We start from the raw sequence: 16,357 nt of genomic DNA on the forward strand, positions 1-16,357 counted from the left end.
CCAAGTGAGAAAAGTAGGGATTAAAAACAGCTGTACGGGTCGGACACGCTAGGCCGGGGGCGGGGGAGGATTACCGGGCTAGCAAACGGGATTTGCAGACAGAGACCTTTTTATTTTAGACGAGTACACCAGCCGCTTCTGAGCAGTGGGAGCGCGCCTGGCCTTCCTCGTTGTTAAGTCACTTGCTCTTCCAGGTGCCACCCTGCGGGAAGTTTGGGCAGCACGGAGTCCGCCAGCATTCTACAGGAAGTTTGGGGGAGCACAAGGTTGCCTGCAGAAGGCCATCAGAAGAGGGTAGGTGAACCCAGTCTGACAGTTGCTGCTTGGGTTTTGACGTCGTTGGACTAGTAGCTGAGGAGAGGCACCACCCCCTTTTAGGTGTCTGAAGGGAGTATTTACTCCATCCTGCTGTGGGCTAGAACAGGAAGAAATCACAGAACTGGTTCTGCCAACATGAAAGTGTCTCTGCCATATTTTGGTGATTCAGTCCCATTAACTCTCCTACAGTAACAGAGCCCCTGGGGTAGGCTCTGCTCGTGTGCACATACATAATAACCTTCACAGATCCTAAGGTAAACGCTCCTTGCAGGGCCCTCCTGCTTTAGCCTGGACTTGCAGTGATCTTCAAAGTCTTTAGGCCCAAAAATGTTCAGGCCTGGCTCACTTGGGGAAGCATTATTATTTATTATCTCTAGGGAATGGAGCATTTAATCAACGGCTCCTTTGGGATCAGCCCCTGCTGAGAATGAGAATACACAAGGAGGAGTTGTTAATTATTAATTATTGTTTCTTTATGTAAACCATCTTGCTAAAAAATAAGGGCCCTTCCCCTATCCAAGGTGTTGAGAAAACGTAAGTTTTGAGGACGTAGTCTGCCACAATGTGGAAAATTAAAGGAAAGATCCAGATCCTCACCTGAAGACAATGACAATCTAGTGGGAAGGGCAATGAATGCATTGAAAGGTTAGATAATAATATAAGGCAGTAATAGAGAACACCGCAAAAACAAAAATGATTTTTTTTTGAGATGGGATCTCACTCTGTCGCCCAGGCTGGAGTGCAGTGGCATAATCTCCGTTCAATGCAGCCATGACCTCCAGGGCTCAAGTGATCTGCCCACCTCAGCTTCCCTAATAGCTGGGACTAACAGGCCCTTGTCGCAATGACCAGCTAATTTTTGTATTTTTTATAAAGAGGGAGTTTTGCCATGTTGCCAGGCTAGCATCGAACTCCTGGTCTCCAGCGATCCTCCCACCTTGGCCTCCCAAAGTGCTAGGATTACAGGTATGAGCCACACCACACAGGGTGACAAATGATTTTTAATAATTCTATGTTTCACAGTAATTGCCCCATTTAGCAATTAATATAGTCAAGTGATAGAGGGAAGTTCTGAATTTAGAGAAAGATGAGATCGTTGGCAGGGTAGTCAGTGGTGACTTCGTGGGTGAGCAGGGACCTTGGCTTTGCAGGGAGGTGAGTCAATGATAATTCCAGGAGATGAGCGCTGAGGGGTGGCGCTGTGATAGTCCTGAGGAGCAGCACCTGGCCTGAGAGTGTGAGGAAGGCGTCTAGAAGAGGGGAAACCTGTGCTGAGTTTGAGGGGTGAGTGGTATTACCTAGAGGAAGGTGAGCAGACGCTCAAGGAGGAGAAGCCTGGGGACACATGCAAGGAGGGATTTAGAAACCTCCACATCTTCTGTCTGCATATTTAGGGTGAGCTTTATTAACTTATTCTTTAACAGTATCATACACCCTAGCTTATACAGTGACTTGCAATAAATATTCCTTTATTCCCCTTTAAGGATTTCAGCAGGTAGCTGATGTAATCATATTTGCACTACAACCTCAAGAGGAATCTCTGCCTAAATAAACAAAGTAGGTGCTATACAAAAAAAATGTTGTCTTCCTAGTTCTTGCCTTCTAGGTCCTTGAAATCTGTGACAGCAATAGGTGTGAGATGTGTGGATAGAGCATCCAGACTGAGGCATTCAGCTATACCACGTACATAGGCATCTTGTAGATACTGTGAATGCATCTCCCTCAACCAGGCCAATGTGGGCGCTGTCTGTGGACCTTGTGCTTTACAGGGCTGTGTTCCAGTCCTCCTCTGGTTGTGCACCTTCCAATAAGAGCAGGATTTCAGGCCTCGAAGGAGATGTGCACACCCATACCCCGCTTCCTACTCAGAGTTCTCTAGACCCTGGAATTCCCTGTGTAACTGCCTAAGTATATATAGGCTGCCTTCACATCTGTTTTCCTAGTGGCCAGTCATGCCACAAGTGTGTATACTCCTAGGGCCAAGGGAAGACCAAGGGGGCAGCTATGCAAAAAAGAATCTGGAGATGCAGGCTGGAGTTTCCACTGGCAGGCCCCCAGAAGACCCCTCATAATGCAGGAGCCAGAGCTGGGAAGGACAGCCGTGGGCCAGTGAGTGACCTTTCACACTCTAATCCTGGGCTTCTCAAATTTTGAAGACAGGCCTGTCTATATGCAGCTGTTTTTGGAGGGGGGAAAGTAAATGTACTTTGATTTTAGAAAGTACAAGAAGAAAAAAATCAGGAGTTTGAAGGAAAGTGGGTTTTTTGTTTTGTTTTGTTTTTTTCCTCACTGCAATCTCTGCCTCCCAGGTTCAAGCAATTCTCCTGCCTCAAGCCTCCTGAGTAGCTGGAATTACAGGCGTGCACCACCACACCTAGCTAATTTTTTGTATTTTTAGTAGAGAGAGAGTTTCACCATGTTAGTCAGGCTGGTCTCAAACTCCTGACCTCAGGTGATCCACCCCCCTCGGCCTCCCAAGGTGCCAGGATTATAGGCGTGAGCTACCACGCCTGGCCAGAAAGCGGTTTTTAGAAATGTAAGTTCTACTTTATTATAACATAGGCTGTGCTTAATTTTCTATAAAAAGCAATACTTTTTACTAAAAGCAAGGACACTATTGTCTCTAGGTAAATGAATGTCTCTTAACTATGTAATGTCTTTGTTAATGGATGGATCCCCACTTGATCAGGTTCTAGGAGATTCAAGTATTGGTTACACTTAAGTGTATAATTTGCATAATCACAACTGGAAATCCAGGAAGGAATGCCATTCATGAGAGAAGACAAGAGCTTTGTCATTTCACTTTTGGAAAGCTTGCACTTTAAATCTCAAGTGCACTGCAGGGTAGTTTCAGAGGTCAGAAGCACAAATGCGTTTGAGCTGGGTCCATGGCACATACATGTGGTGTAAGGGCTCTCAGGGGTCTTGCCCAGGCATGGAATCTTCTCAGGCTTGCCACGGTTGTGCACCTGTGTCTTCCCAAGCAACCTGTGGTTCCCTTGAACTTCAGCTACAGAGGTATGAAGGATTCCAGGCCGTGTCTTCAGCAGCTCCTGGAGCTGGCAGGAGTTGGTCAGGCAGTGCCCTAGTGCGGGATGGGTAAGGGGGAGGAGAGGTCTGGCTGCAGGGGGTGCGAGGAGGTGGAGCCAGCCCAGTTCTGCTGGAGCAGCGTCCTGGAGCTTACTCAGGCAGCCTGCAGGAATGGTAGCAGTCTCCTCCCCTCATGGGAGCCAAACCCAGGCAGGCAGTATGGCCCCTGACACAGACGAAGTAGGAAACAGGAGACTCCCCATTGATTAGCTGGCATATTATCAAATGCCCCCCAAAGTTGTCTTTCTCTCTATGAGCTGCATCTTAGCCCCAGCCTGAGAGACAAGTTTATTTTCCTCAGGATCAGGCATGTGAATGAGATACCCACTGGTTTACAGAATATCCACCAATTCTCCATTTCCTGGGAAATACAGGAATGCAGGTCTCTGGCTAGGTACGAGCCTTATTAAATCAGAATCTCTGGGCAGCAAAGCTGTGGCATCTGCATTTGTAAGCTTACCAGATGATTTTTATGCACACTCAAGTTTGAGAAAACCAATAGACAGTGCTTCAAAACACCTATTTATGACTGGCTGATCATGTAACAACAATAATAATATAATAATAACTGGCACTTATGTAGTGCTTAGTGAGGGCCAGGCAGTGATCTAAGCACTCTACATAAAATAACTCATTTACTTCCATAACTACCTGGTGGGGTAGAAATGATTATTGTCTTCATTTTACAGAGAGCTCTTTAAAAATATAGGATCCTAGCCCCACCCCCAGAAAATCAGATTTGGAACCTTCAGAATAGAGCCTAGAGATTTTATTTAGCACGTTACCAGGTATTGCCTGGTGAAGACCCAAGCTTAGGAACTGCTAAACTAGAATTTGTAAGGGCTTACTGAGACATTTCAGTATCTCCTTTGCTGGGAGGCTGACAACAGAAAGAGGAATAAGACAAAGCCGGTGCCTTCAGAGAGCTCAGCATGGCTGGGAAGATGAATGTACAAAAGCCAATAATCCGGAAGGATAGTACCATCCTAGGGTAATACAACGAGAATAATATGCTGTAATAGCAATTATTTTTCGAGAGGAAAATAAGGAAGAACGAAAACCTCTGTGGAAAGCGAACATGTGTATGTGTCTCAGGCCATTTACAAAGTGACTGTTCCAACACTCTGGATTTTTACGTCCAAGGAAAATCCTTATCCATCAGTTCAAAGAAACCTGATTGTTTGAAACCAACATATAAACAGACTGTGGATCTGCAAGAACTACAGTGAACTGTAGGCACTTCTGGCAAGCCAAAAGGGCAAGGCAGATGTGGAATGAGTATAATGACTTAGGGAGTAAGGCAGATCCAAATGTTGTTTATGGTTACAGTATGGAGTTTGTTTACATGTAACTGAAATTTTATAGCAGTAATATAATGTTGTCTTCCCTTAAAATGAAATTGAGTCAGTAGCCTTAGGAGATGCTGTAGGTACAAATATATCTCTTAAGTACTGAAATATTTCTCCTGTCTGGGAACCAGAACGGTAATTGTATTTTATGATACCACTTGCCACTATTCTTTTATTGGGCCTTCTCCACATGACACTAATAACATTTATTTAGCCATTTATATCCCCACCAAACTGGAAGGGCAATAGCCTTGTTTTATTTCATTTTTGTGGTGCTCAGCAACTGTTGTTGAATTGTCAAAGTTTTAGTAAAGATAAGGAAAAGAAACAAAATAAAAATGTTAACAGTTACCATCTTTAGGTGGCGAGAAAATACATGTTTTCATTCTACTTTTTGTTATTTTCTAAATGGTATACAAATACTATGTATTTCTTCAAAATTATTTTTTAAATTTTAATAAGTTTTCCTGTCTAATATCTGGTTTTAACATCCATCTAAATCTCAGGAGAGAATTAGGTGAGGATTATTCATATCCCCAGTTTGGAGGAGAGGATGCTAAGAGCTAGAGAGGTTAGCTAACTTCTGGAATGATCCACCACTGTAATGGGAGAGTGCAGACCACGACAGAAACAGATGAGCCTCAGCAGGCTCCCCATTGATATCTGCCTGTATGTACAACCAGTGGGGCCAGTTCTGTGTGATATTCAAAATATTTAACAACTGGTACAGCAAGGGCACTGGCTAGTCAGGTTTGGGCACTGACTGGTCAGGAAAGACAACAGCCAGGAACAACCAGCCCTGCTGTGCCAGTGTCCAGCAGCTTCAGGTGGACTCACCTGTACTTGATTCAAATTTCTGAAGGGTGCTTTAGATGTAACACTTTTTTCTTCGTAATGATGTTATTTAAAACAATTTGCATGAAGCTTGGGCACAATAATCAGTAACCATGAGAAACAACACACAGAGGCTTCTTGGGTCCAAATGCTTCCAAATTGTAAACTTGCCTGGGGCCTACGTCTCTGGGCCCAAGTTCATCACAGTCATTCATACTCAACAATAGCACGTTGAGAGGGTGAAGATGATTAACTTTGACAAAAGCGTGAGTTTTATTTTCAATTTATAAATCAGAAATGGTATCCCACTGTCTTCAGGGAGCTGACATATACTCAAAGGGAATTTAATTCTTTAAAAGTTCTATTGTTTCACAACTTGATCTGAATTGTTATAATTAATGGCTTAAAACTGTTTGTAGGAGGTCACCTCTATCTCTTTTGAAGAGTATCAGCTTAAAAGATAAGCAATTCGGCCGGGCATGGTGGCTCATGCCTGTAATCCCAGCACTTTGGGAGGCGGAGGGGGACAGATCACCTGAGGTCAGGAGTTTGAGACCAGCCTGACAAACATGGCAAAACCCTGTCTCTACTAAAAATACAAAAAAATTAGCTGGGCGTGGTGGCGGGCACCTGTAATCCCACTACTCGGGAGGCTGAGGCAGGAGAATCGCTTGAACCCAGGAAGTGGAGGTTGCAGTGAGACGAGATCACACCATTGCACTCCAGCCTGGGAGACAGAGCGAGACTCCATCTCAAAAAAACAAAACAAAACAAAACAACAACAACAAAAACGATTAGCAACTCATCCTGTAAATTTTCAAATATTTATTATCCAAACCTGGATGGTGCATGGGTCCTTCCTCCCCTCCCCCAGAGCTGCAGATGTCTCCTTATTCTAATGTCACTGTATAGGGCCCAAATAAGGGAGGCAGCTTTAGACCCATGCTGCCGAAAACTGGGGCTTTATCCTGGCAAGAAACGTTCTGTCAGTCTCAGTAATGAAAACAATCTTGGACAGTTAAATAATTGACTCTATACAGTGTAAATACCCTAAAAGTGTTTGCAGATTTCATCAAAAGGCCAAATCTTCTTTTACTTAAAACCAGGAACATGGCAGGAAAGGAAATGAGAGGAAGGAAGCATCCATCCCCTTTTCAGTCTCTGTAATTTTCTATGAAGATTTGCACTTTGATTATGCTTAGTAACACCATATGCTGGAGTGGGACGCAAGATCAAAGCCTCCACACATAGCACTGGAGTCCTTGCTGTAGGCAGGAGCAAATATTTCTGTTGGTAGAATGCTAATAGATCCATAATGACACTCCCAGCCCCCCATTCATCCCTACTTCATATCCAAAATATAATTGAGAAACCTCAAACATGAATGCTTCCATCATCTTTTTCTTTGTCTGCTGTAATATGTTGTAGATTGAAAAAGGAAAATGTGTTGTTACCACTTAGATATTTGGAACTGAAGAATGTTCAAAAGCTTAACATAAGTGATCAGGTTTTATAGCGTTCATGGCTTTAGAAATTTGGAGGATAAGAGTTTGCTGAACACTGCTTTTCTTTGGTTGGTGAGACTGCAGATATTTTTTCTTCATTTTCTTTTTCTCTACAATCAAAATTTTTTTACAGTGAACGTTTGTTTTTATAGCTAAAAATCTTTGGTAAAAAATGTATATGATGCCATTCATATCAACTCTTGCTTTCTCCATTGCCCTGCCATGCCCTGCCATGCCCTGCTTCATTACAAATGTCTTTCTTAGAAACATTTTTTAAACATCTATCTTGGTACTAGAAATAACCTTGGTTAGTCAGACAATGTATTGTATACAGTGTAAAACCCCAGAGGCATTTGCAGATGTCATTTTTTAAAAAAATCCAATGCTTGTCATAAACTACCCATGTGGTGTATGTGGGGTCCACTTGCTGTGTTTCTTGCCCTTGAGCCACATCACAGTCTCCCTGATCAGTTGCTCATTTTCCCATCTATAAAAAGGGAGAAATCATACTTGCCCAATGTAAGAGTTTTTTAAAATGTATGTGAAACTGCTTAGAACACAACAAATGGTATGAACATAGAATTGTTGCCAACATTTCAACCTCATGAGTGTTTTTTCAATGAGAATCTGAGGTCCTTGAGGGCAGAACCAAGTCTTTTGCACAGTTTCGTAGTGTTCTCTGTAACATCCAACATAGGGTCTTTTCTGAAACTGTAGGTCTTTAATAAATGTTAGGTTGAACAAAAAACAAGGAGGAGGAAGCCACATTCCCAGGTAACTGGCTTTACTGTCTTTCCTTGTACATTCTGTTTCCATCTCATTATGGTTTCATAGCCCTTCTCCAGGCCACCTGGGCCCAGAGCACACATCTTTGGCCCACAGGTTCTCTCTGGATAGCTGCGTAGACAGGCCTGGATTCTGGGCCAGCTCTGCAGTCATTGAGCTCACAGGGCAAATCACTTGACGTGCTGGACATTAGTTTCTTGCTGTCTGATGTAATGTGCATGATGATACATCAATATTTGCCCAGAAGGTTCTTGGCATCATTAGTGGCCCTTGAGTTATGAAAAGATTACATGTAAAGGAAAGGAGCCAGTAGTCAGACTGGCCCTCAATACCATGTCTAAGTCTTGGAGATTCACAGTGCGCAATAGCACATACAAAGCTTTGAGAAATCTTACAGAAAACAAAGAAAGAAATGGGGGATGGGAGATAGAACTGTTGACCTAGTTTGAGGAACACTGGGTTACAGTTTTCAAAGAGCCCTTCTAGCTTTAAACAGTAAGGAATTGACTGCATTTCTTCAAAGGAACATTTTGAATTCATTGAAATTTGTTGATGATACAGTTCTTTGAATACAATACAGTGTTTTACATAAAATTGTCACATTCTACAATGGAAGGTGCTTTTCCACGTTGTGCTTGACCAATTCAACAACTCATGGTATCCAACCGGTTTAACATTAATCCACAGTGAGCAGGATAATATTTACTGAAGTTGTCTCCAGTCTCTCACAGTTCTGGAAAGCTTCTTTGCTTTGTCCCCAAGCTGTCACTCAAACTAGCAAATTATTAGACGTTTCTTTCCATCAGGATATAGGTGTTAGAACCCCATAGTTGAAAGCACCGTTTGGCACGTTAACGATCTAGGCTAAATCACTGTTGACTCTTCAGAAGTATTATTTAGTCACCAGGCTAACATGGAAGGGGTGTTTCCTGGAAACTTAGCCATTTGGGAAGAATTTCTATAGTTTCACTATTGAAATTCTTAATTAGCTACTGATACTAGCTAATTGAGCTAGTATCCTTGGGTTTAAGAACCTCATGGATAATCAGCAGGTGACTCTCATTATTCCCTGAGTGATGGCATGTAAGCACCAGCTTAACTAAAGTTCCAGAGTGGTTTTCCATCTGAAACAGGTGGCTACAAACACCTGCCAGAGTAATAACCGTTAATGACTAGCGTTTACAGAGGGTTGATCATGTGCCAGGCACAGTTCTAAGCCCTCTACCAGTATTAAATCATTTAATCCCTCAAGGACCCCTGAGGAAAGTACAGTTAGTCCCATCTATAGATAATGCTATCAAAGCAAAGAGAGATTAAGTAACTGGCATAAGGTCACACAGCTGGTAAGTGATGACAATGCTGGGACTTGAATTAATATTTTCTGAAAATTTTTATGCATACTTTTCACAGGAATCTTTTATCACAGTGTCCTTGTCATAGCTAGAGTCACTGTTTGATACTTAACATTTTCCAGAATAAATCATCTGCCCATTCATACATACTGTTTGAACTGTAGCATTTTTAAATATGATTCTTTCAGTGGCAGTTTTCCACCTCACCAATACCTATTCTCACATATAATTAAGTTTGTTTTCTTCATTCGTACTGTAGGTGTGTATTCAGGATCTCCACAATATTACCACTTATTGTATTTCTTTCTCCTCCACCATTATATTTATTTTTAAATGAAGATTAGCTTTTTATTACAGAAGCAGTGTATGTACATTGTAGAAAGTCACAAAATAAAGATAACCAGCAAGAACATAAAACATTTTTTTCCCACCCTGGTAGGCTGGACACTGGTCCCTCAAAGATACTTACATCCTAACCCCCAGAACCTATACATATGTTTAGGTTACATGGCAAAGAGGAATTAGGGTTGCCAATGGAATTAAGGTTGGTAAACATTTGACTTTAAAATAGGGAGATTATCTTAGAGTATGGGATGGGCTTAGTGTAATCACCAGGGTCCTTAAAAGTAGAAGAGGAAGGCAGAGAAGTTCAGGGTGATGTAATGTGGGAAAGACTGGCCAGCCATTGCTAGTTTTGAAAATGGAGGAGGGGGAGCCAAGGAATGCCAGCAGCCCCTAAAAGCTGGAAAAGGAAAGGAAATTGATTTTCTCCCAAGCCTCCGGAAAGAAATGCAATCCTGCCAATACCTTGATTTTAGTTCCATTAGACCCAGTTTGGACTTCTGACCTATAGAACTGTAAGATCATAAATTTGTTTTGCTAGAAGCCACCAAAATTTTGGAAGTTTGTTATGGCAGACTATAGAAACTAATGTACACACCAGACTAGAAAACTAATGTACACACCAACTAGTGATTATAACTGTTAACCTTTTATTATATGTATTTCTAGATCTTTTTATTTTTATTTTTTTGAGATAGAGTCTCACTCTGTCACCCAAACTGGAGTGCAGTGGTATGACTTCTGCCTCCCGGGTTCAAGCAGTTCTCCTGTCTCAGCCCGAGTAGCTGGGACTACAGGCACACACCACCATGCCCAGCTAATTTTTGTATTTTTAGTAGTGAGGGGGTTTCACCATGTTGGTCAGGCTGGTCTTGAACTCCTGACTTCAGGTGATCCACCCATCTCGGTCTCCAAAGGGCTGAGATTACAGGCATGAGCCACTGCGCCTGGCCTAGATCTTTTTATACACATACATATGCTTTTTTAAAAAAATGAAAAACTGAAATGAGATCATAATGTTGTAAATTGCCTATTTCCTTGTAGTATTTCTCTTTCCCTGTTAATAAAATTTTATTACATCTAATACCTAGTTATATTCAAATTACCCTAATTCTCTCCCAAATGTCTCCCCAAAGCTGGCTTGCCCAAATAAGGATTTAGATCAGGATCATCCATTATATCTGGTTTGTGTAGTGCTTAGATATTTTAAAATCTAAAATTGTTCTTTTCATCTACTAATTTTTCTGCACAGTACTTGTCTGATTGCTTCCCCATGCTGTCCATCATAGCTTGTTCCTCTGTTCTCTGTACTTCCTATAAATTGTGATTTAGATCTGAGAGTTTGGTTGGTTCATGTTAATACCTTTAGTCTAGAATACATCTTGGGCACTGTCATCTGTTTCGTTTGAAGTTACATAAGAAGACACATGCCATCTAGTGCCCACCATTACTGAAGCTCAGATTATGTGAGCACTTCCTGTGTGATTCCATTTAAGTGAGGTTCTGAAACAATGCTCATCTGTGGTGATAGAAATCAAGACAGTGATTGCCTCTGGGACTGGTGGGAATTGGCTGGACAGGATACTACAGAACTTTCTGGGTTGATGGCAATGGTCCGTATCTTTTTTAGGGTGCTAATTACATACCTGTATAGAATGGTCAAAACTGAATAATTAATATCTGTGCAGCCTTTTAATTGTATAATTTAAATTATGCCTTTAATTTTCTAAAATGGAGCCCTTAACAAACTCGTTAAGCAGCGACACAGTCCACTTTGCTTATTAGTCTAACCCTGGCTGCTGTCTCATTCTGAATCTTTTAATACTCTAGCAGTCTTACACTCAACTACCTGTGACTTTTTAAGGCCAAGGTCTTAGCTTCCCTAGTAAGTAAATGTCCTAAAACAGAGTTATGATTATGCCATCTCAATGCCCTTCACAACAATGGTTGTCGACCGAGGCTGTGTATTATTAGAATCACCTGGTATGTTAGTTGGCTCTGGCTGCCATACAAAATACTATAGACTGGGTAGCTTAAACAAAAGAGATTTATTTTCTCACAGTTCTGGAGGCTGGAAAGTCTGAATTCATCATGCTAGAGTGGTCAGGTTCTGGTGAGGGCTGTCTTCCTGGTTTGCACAGTTTAAGTTTCCCCATAATATGCAGCCAGGATTACAGTATTGAAGGTGGGGTCTGTGGACCAGCAGCATCGGGATTTCCATGTTAGAAATGCAGAATGTCCTGGTCCACCCCAGATCTGTGAATTCAACTCTGTATTTTAACAAGACCCCCAGATGGTTTGTATGTGCGATAAAGTTTGAAAAATACTTGTCTACAGCATCTTGCATAGTCTCCCAAACAGGTGTGCAAATGCTTCATCAATCATTTTTTGTTTGAGTTGAAATGGATGAACCTTTTATCAGCAAACCAAGTTTTAGCCTTTTTAGTCTTGGAAGCCTGTCATTGTGTGGATCTTGACTACAAATAATTGTACCTTAGTGTGAAGATTTTATGCATTGCCTATATATTATTGTCTATTAGGAAACAAAAAAAAGCAGCAAATACACCCAGTATTAAAAACAAGTCCTAATGTTTTTAAAAATATACTCCCACCCCAGCGATTCCATCCCTATGAATAATTACTTCCTTAGCTTCAGGTAGGTTTTAAAATTGATAATGAAATAGAATATGTACTTGCACTCTAGTTGCAGAAGGGAAGAGAAGTGGCTCTTAGCACAGAGCATGAATACTCTGTAGCTAATAAATAATTCAGTAAACCGGGGAAAGGAAAAACATGTGTGCTTAAATAGCAGAGACACCCTAATGCTTAAAATATTCTTACGTGAGACTCTGTCTCAAAAAATAAAATTAAATTGAAAAAAATTCTTATGGTGAGAAATCAGTATTGTTACATATGATAATATTATGTAGCATATAATGCTAGTTTAAAAAATTATTACAGTAAGTATGCTTAATACTAGAAATATTGAAAAGCATGTAGTCTTGATGCTTTAGAAAGAAGTTCAAGGTCTTGTCATCCATCAAGATCATCAATATGGTTGTCAGTGTTGCTCATGAAGTACTAAATAAAAGATTCCTAGCTGACAGACACTAAAAATTATTAATTTCCACCATCCGTTTTCCCATCTATGCCCAATTAGAGTTACCTAATGGGTATAGTTCTTTATTTTTAAGAACTATTAATTTCTAAAGCCTTTATATTTAAAATACCCTTTTAATTCCGTATAGCTACACATTTAAACTCCAGCCTCAGGGATAATTTCTGCTTCTGGAAATTGGTCTTCTCCTTCTCATTTTCCTTTCCACCCTTAATTCATAGCTTCTCACTTGTTAATATGATTAAATAGTTTGCTAAATTATATCAAAATGGCTTTCTCGTTTAGCTCATAGCATTGTTATATTCTGTCCAATAGGCTGAAAATAAAAAGAAGCTAATCTTTATTAAGCACACATATATGTATACACAGAAACAAATTCACCTTTTAAAAAAAGGGAGCCTCGATAATGTTTCGTATTTAAATTCTATTTCCCAAATGGATAGGGTTGACATTCATCTAATTAGTGATCAGATTTAACCAAACAAGTTTTTATTGAATGCATGTAGTGTGCCCAACAGAAATACACTTTGAAACCCAAAACCTTTTACATTCGGTATACAGAGAGAACTTATATTCCAAAATTGCAAATTATTGAATAAAGACCTTGCTGGTTACTGGTTCAGTAAAAATTTATTTAAAAAGATTTATTGGGTGTCTTTTTTCATTACCTTCTAAAACAACACTAGAAGATAGTGGTATTTCTCCCTTAAACACTATGTAAGAACATTTACATTAATAAAATAGTGTACAGCCAAAATTATTAAATTTACTTTTTTTATTTTTAGTAAATACTTTTTATACTTTCATTAATTTTTAATGAAATATAAATGAATTTCTTAAAATAAATGGAAACATTGGAAAAAGATATTCAATGGAAAGTATGAGTTCTCTCAGAAATGTTTTATGCACATATAAAAATCTATGTTTTCTATATAACTTTATATATTACTTTATTCCGGTTTTTCCCCCACAGGTGGAAGTATACCATGTAGTCTTCTCTACCTCGATATTTTTTACTTGAGTAATTTTGGAGATGCTTCCATATCAGCACATGTAGATCACCTTATTTTCAATGCTATGTAATATTCCAAGTATGGATTCAACCATTGCTATCAATATACATTTAAATGTTTTTCCCGGTTTTTACAATCTTGTAATAAGTGATGTTGTAATAAATAACATGTAGATATGTCTTTGCATTTCAGTGCAGAATAGAATATCGAAAATTGCTATGCCAAAGAATATGTGCATCTATCATTTTTACATATTATGCCCAATTTCCCTTCAAAAAGCTTGAGCCAGTATACAGTTTTTGAGCCAGTACCCAGCAGTGTTTGAGAGTGTTGTTTGCCTGGTGGGCACCCATACATTGCTTGAATGATTCTCTCCTTTCTCCTTTCTCTCATCAATGTCTCCCTTTCTCTACTGGATCATTCTAATCAGAGCACAAACATGTTGTCATTTCTCACATCTGGAAAGAATAATTCCTTAATGGACTTCACTTGCCCTTTCAACTACTGCCCCATTTGTGTGCTCCCTTTTGCATCAAAACTTCTAGAAAAATGATGTATAAACTCCATGTCTTCATTTTTCTTTTTCATCCTCTCAAGTATTCTCCAGTTAGGACTTTCAGCCTTGCTACTTTACCAAAACTGCTCTTAGCAAGTCACTGATGACTGTTGCTATATCTAGTGGTGAGTACTTGGCCTTTGTCTTACTCTGCTTGAGCAGCCTTTCATAGAGCTGATCCATTCTTCTTGGACCACTGTCTTCACTTGGCTTTGATGATACCACCCCCTCTTCTGACCTTAGCTGCTCCTTCCAACTCTCTGTTGCTGATTTGTTCCTGTATCCATGATGTCTTGATGTTGGTGTGCCCGGGACCCAGTCTTTGGACGTTATCCCTTCTGTGCTCCCTCCATCAGTGATCTACTGTAATCACATGGCATTAAATACTGTTTCTACCCTAAAGACACCCAAATTGTCCGTGGCCTTGGTGTCTCTCTTAAACGCAAGGCTTGTGTCTTGTGCTACCTACTTGACGTCTCTACTCAAATACCATAGAGATATCTCAAATTAAACATGTCTAAAATTTGGTCTTGTCCCTAAAACCTGCTCCTCCCATACTCTTCCCCATGTTAGGCAACAGTCATTCCATCCTTCTATTTACTCAGACAAAAACCCTTACACTCATTCTTGACCTCACCCTTTTGTTCACACTCCAGGCCATTAGGAAGTCTCATTGGTTCTACCCTCAGAAGATATCCAGATTCTGACCACTTCGCATCACTTTCGTCTCCAACACCCTAGTACAGGCAGCTGTCCTCTCTGCTCTGGATTATTTCCACACTCTCCTGCTTCTACTCTTGCCCCCACCATCTGTTCTCCCTAGAACAACACAGCAGCTGTGCGATTCTGTTAATACTCATCAAGTCATGTCACCCCTCTGATCAACCCCCTACAGTGGCTCCCATCTCATTGAGCATTTAAAGGTTGTATGTGATATCCCCCCAACCCACACACACAGAACATCCCTCTCTGATCTCACCTCCTGTTACCCTTCTTGCTCACATTGCTGTGGTCCCAGTAGCCTTTTTGCTGTCCTGGTGCCCATGTAGAGCAGAATCCAGAAACAGACTTGTGTATATATTTAAATAGCTCATTTTATTCACTAAAGAGAGGAATTGATAGGCTCTCCAACAAATGGGGAAATTCAGGATTGAACTCAGACAGCCTAAAGTCTGGACCTCCTGGGGGTTGCTCCATGAAATTGCCTTTCACTTTGCTTGGTCTTTTATTTAACACTCAGAAATGCCTTGAGGTAGTTTTGCACCCAGAGAGTGGGTAGGCACATTTGTAGACTCTTCAGAGTAATCAGGTGTGAGAGAGGGCCAGGTGGGTATTAAAACCCATGAGTTGCTTCTTGGGCCATGGCAGAATCCTCACAGCTCATGGTAGGACCATCCACAGCTGCCTTTCTCCATGGTCCCTTGGGGATCTGGGAAACTGTGGCTGTGTCTGAGAACATGCTGTTTTGTAGTCTGCCTTCTCTATGGAGATATAACCATCTCCATATGTTTTCACACCATTTGCCATTATTACTGGTACATTGAACAAACAGGTCTTAGAGGGTTCAATTATAAAGCAATCTTATTTGTGCTTCCCAATATCTTTTTTTTTTTTTGAGACAGAGTCTCACTCTGTCACCCAGGCTGGAGTGCAGTGGCACCATCTTGGCTCACTGCAGCCTCTGCCTCCTGGGTTCAAGTGATTCTCCTGCCTCAGCCTCCCGAGTAGCTGGGACTACAGGCACATGCCACCATGCCTGGCTAATTTTTGTATTTTAGTAAAGATAGGGTTTTGCCATGTTGGCCAGGCTGGTCTCGAACTCCTGAACTCATGTGATCGTCCCACCTTGGCCTCCCAAAGTGCTGGGATTACAGGCGTGAGCCACCACACCTGGCCCCCAATATCTTTTAAAATCCAATCCTTGAGATATTTCTTTTTCATTGCCTGGATGAAACTCAGGCACACCACAGTTTCTGGCCCTTCCAGGATGCAGGGAATGTAGGGAGATAGAGTGGTAAGAGAAGAAAAGCTCTTTCTTGATTGGCATTAATGTGGTCAGGTTTCTCCAGAGTTGGCACATGTTTCAAGCCAACT

The sequence above is a fragment of the Pan paniscus genome, chromosome 6 (assembly GCF_029289425.2).
Source record: "Pan paniscus chromosome 6, NHGRI_mPanPan1-v2.0_pri, whole genome shotgun sequence".
Classification (NCBI taxonomy): domain Eukaryota; kingdom Metazoa; phylum Chordata; class Mammalia; order Primates; family Hominidae; genus Pan; species Pan paniscus.